The 3,838-nt window shown below is 53.0% G+C and overlaps 1 long non-coding RNA gene across 1 annotated transcript; it reads left to right on the top strand.

Annotated features, from left to right (window-relative positions):
* Window positions 1-539: 539 nt before the first annotated feature.
* Window positions 540-3,586, top strand: LOC115304409. Its single transcript, XR_003914418.1, has 3 exons — window positions 540-882; window positions 1,216-2,275; window positions 3,205-3,586. It is a non-coding gene; the product is annotated as an uncharacterized LOC115304409 (long non-coding RNA).
* Window positions 3,587-3,838: the final 252 nt, after the last annotated feature.

Raw genomic sequence — 3,838 nt, 5'->3', positions numbered from 1 at the left:
CGTCAGGCCGTGGCCTCCCCCTCCGTCACGACGTGACCCTCCCCCTCCATCAGGCCGTGGCCTCCCCCTCCGTCAGGCCGGCGTCCTGAGTCCCGTGGCTGAATGGGTTTCTATTTTTCTACACCTGAGTTTTACACTGTACAACGAGAGCGGCATGTGCACGCGTTCTGGAGGCTTCTTCAGTGGGGGTGGGGGGCGCTGGCGGGGAGCTGGGACAAACGGACAAGCCCCCACTCACACCCGTGGTTTGTGCCGCTTTGTGCCGCATTTGCCAAGAGGTCACGGCAGCGTTCCTGACCAGTGCTGCGGCTTATACAGGATTACTGGGAAGAACAGAAAGGGACACCTTTCTCTCCCTCCTTCTTCGTCTAACAAGGACACATAAGCTAAGCGAAACGTGTGGCATTTGGGCTGAAGAACAACAGTCCAGAGACCTCTGGGTTTTGCAGTCAACACCACTGACGCTGGAATCCAACGGCGCCGCCGCCCGCGCCCGCCCGCCCGCCCGCCGCGCTCACCAGTGGTACCAGTCGTCACAGTCGTCACAGCCGATCATGGGGCTGCCGTCGTCCGGCTTGTTGCACCCGGGGCAGATCCAGATCTGATTCCCCCACTCATCTCGGATCTGAGGTGTTTAAGGGGCGCAGGGGGGGGGGGAGCAAAGCCAAGGTAATGGGGAGAAAGAACCAAAAAGAGGGCAACATAAGAACGATTACACCGTGAACCTAATAAACAAGTTAAACGAAAAAGCAAAAAAGTGGCTTGGCAATGTCTGAAGGGCGTGATCGTGGCCACCATCACCCCGGGACCTACAGGAGGCTGAAGGGAGCCACTAAGCACCAAGGAGAAGACCCTTCTAACGAGTATTTTAAAGTCTCTTTGGTAAGTCTCAAAAACAAGCGATTTTATAACCAGTTCTATGAACAGTAGGACCTATAGCCACTTTAATCTAAAAAAACTACTGCAAACACGTGAAGTTCGTAACGATTAGGGTGGTTATGGCCGTAACAACTGATAGTTTTGAAAGCCCCAGAGCTCCAGGATCTGCAGGTTCCTCCTCACATTCACAGACCTGGAATTACTGTATCCAGCCAGATGTGCGTGGATCACCTCATTACTTATTAGCCAAGCACTTCTCCTGAACTAGCTGATAAGATCAAGGATATAAAAGTGCTGTTACTAAGTAACTTTCCATTCCCTTTATGACATTTTCAGTAAAGCACAACAACCAAAGGGCAAATACAAGGAGGGATGCAGGAGGCCAGCGAGCTACACATTTTCACATTATTCTGCTGGAAATGCGGTGTGGCCTGGAGGTTGCTTACTGAGCAGTTCCCAGGAAGAAGCCTCCCTAATTATATCACTGCCGCAAATTCCACGTTCACAAAACCAGTTTGGAAGAAACAAATCTATAATGAACCTTCAAGAAGCAGCAACGACCGCTAGCTAATTCTCAGAAGTTTTTACAGTAATGCGGCCAGTGGTGTCGAGTTGATTCTGCAGGTGCTGTCTGTTCCTACACTTTCCGATACAACCCTGACTACAGAGGCAGAAAGGGGGGCTCTGTCGTGGGGGAACAGAGGTCTCATTCCGTTGGTGGGCTCTCTGAAGGCTGACCAGGTTTGGAAAAGTCTCTGCTGAAGGCAAACTACAGCGGCCCGGAAGCTTTCCAAAGACACCTGCCGGCAGCCCCACCCGACACACCCCCTCTAACGCTACGGGGAGAGAACGCCGTTACCGCAGGCCTGCTCTCTGGGGCTCAGCCTGGTCCAGCACCGTATGCCCCGGGGCTGCCATGTGTGGCCGGCCTGACTGGCTGGCTGGCCTCTCTTGAAATTAGCAGCCGTGACTCTGCAGCCGCTGAGCAACCTGCCATGGCGTCCACCTGCAGCCAGCGCGCTGAGTTCTTCCAGACATCTCTGACTTCGGCCAGCCAGCCAGAAACCACCCCCGGGGAGGTTAAGGATGGGGGGGCTGGAGCCAGGGGAACACAAGTGACAGTTCCAAAGTCCCACTGCGAGGCAGTCACAAAAATCAGCCTTTTGGCTCTATTGCCTGTTTTTCCTCCAAATCACATGTTTTGGCCTCTGTCGACAAAATGTCGCTGAGGAGATACAAGGCTTTTCTTCCATGTTATCTATGCCAATCAGATTCAGCTGCAGGGAGTGGGCGCGAAAACCCACCGGAACCGGAAGCTAGGCCATGACATCCTGTGCCGGTCATCTCCTCTGACTCAAACCCTCTAATTATGGCTGAAGCCGTGGAGATCAAAGAGGTTAAGTAAAAAGTCTTTCCTCACCAGCCTGTCTTGGGGTGGTGTGCCCTCAGTGAAACACCTAGAACTTGGTCCATGAATGGCCCAATTTTTTTAAATGTTATTTTTGAGAGGGAAAGCATCAGGGGCGGGGCGGGAGGACAGAGGATCCGAAGAGGGTTCTGCGCTGACAGCAGAGAGCCTGAGGTGGGGCTTGAACTCACAAACTGTGAGATCATGACCTGAGCTGAAGTCAGAGGCTCAACAGATTGGGCCACCCATGCGCCTGGGGCAAAAATTTTTTTTAAGTTAATTTATTTTGAGGGAGAGACACAGAGAGCAAGCAGGGAGAGGGGCAGAGAATGAGGGGAGATAGATGGAAACCCAGGCAGGCTCTGTGCTGCAGCATGGAGCCTGATGCAGGGCTCGAACTCACAAACCATGAGATCAGGACCTGGGCCAAAATCAATCTGAGTTGGATGTTTAACTGACTGAGCCACCCAGCCGCCCCTACAATGGGCCAATTTGGTGATCATAGATTTTATCACATCTTCTCTATTTTTGCCTTGAATCGCCAATTTAGTATTTTTTGGTTAGTTTTTCATATCTTTATATCCTTTTTCAATACTTTTGAGGTTTTCTCATCCTTTCTATCATTGTAGTGCCTAAAACATTTAATGATTTATGGAAATTCCTCCTAAAAGAGGAAGGATATAAAGAGACACAACCTTTACCTGACCTATAACCTGCACCATGAGTCCTGCTCTCCAGACACGTCTATTCAGACGCGTCTGTGCGTCGGTAAGCGGACAGATCGTGGTCTGAATATCTGGTGGTCAGGTTGGTACCTGTACACTGAGCGCCTGTAAGTGCCCCAAACCTTTCTGTAGTCTGTAGGGCCTTCCACAGGGCCCCGAGGGCCTATTAATAAAAACACTCCTTCCCTACAGAGTGACTCCAGGCTTGGGTAAGCCCATATTACAATGGGGAAAACGCCTGGGAACGGTCCCATGACAGTGACCGGAACTCATTCAACGAGGGAGTGCTGCCATTGGGAGACAGGCTTGGATACCCCAGGAGGCTCTGTCCCAGGTTCATTTCCATGGACCACGCGAGCCGTGGCGGCCTCCCACCTTGCGCGGCCAAGTGCGGCGGGCACTACCCGGAGACTGCGTGCGGCCCGGGAGGTCCGGGGACCTTACGTACACGACAGTCTCACGTGAGTAACTTAATTGCTGGATGGAGACCGCCAACGTGGAATTTAAATCACCGTTTCTCCACACTCCCCCCTGCCGTCCTGGGACAGAATAAAACAGCATACATGGAAGGAAACAACGCTCTGACATCATTTATGGGGACTAGACACGTGAACACCTTCATCCACACTTTCCGGCCCCGGAGGCCTGTGTCCCAGTCCGTGATGGTGCCCACGACCTGCCCTCCCCACCCCCCCACCTGCCCAAGGACAAGAAGTAAAAGGCAGCGCACCACGTAAGTGCTCACGGTCTCGGTCACCACACTGCGGACCGGGGCTTTGGACGAGCTGGCGCCAGACACAGCGGGGGCTGCGGCGGGCAGCAGGGC

The sequence above is a fragment of the Suricata suricatta genome, chromosome 10, assembly GCF_006229205.1.
Source record: "Suricata suricatta isolate VVHF042 chromosome 10, meerkat_22Aug2017_6uvM2_HiC, whole genome shotgun sequence".
NCBI lineage: Eukaryota > Metazoa > Chordata > Mammalia > Carnivora > Herpestidae > Suricata > Suricata suricatta.
This window is presented reverse-complemented; position numbering and strand designations above follow the sequence as displayed.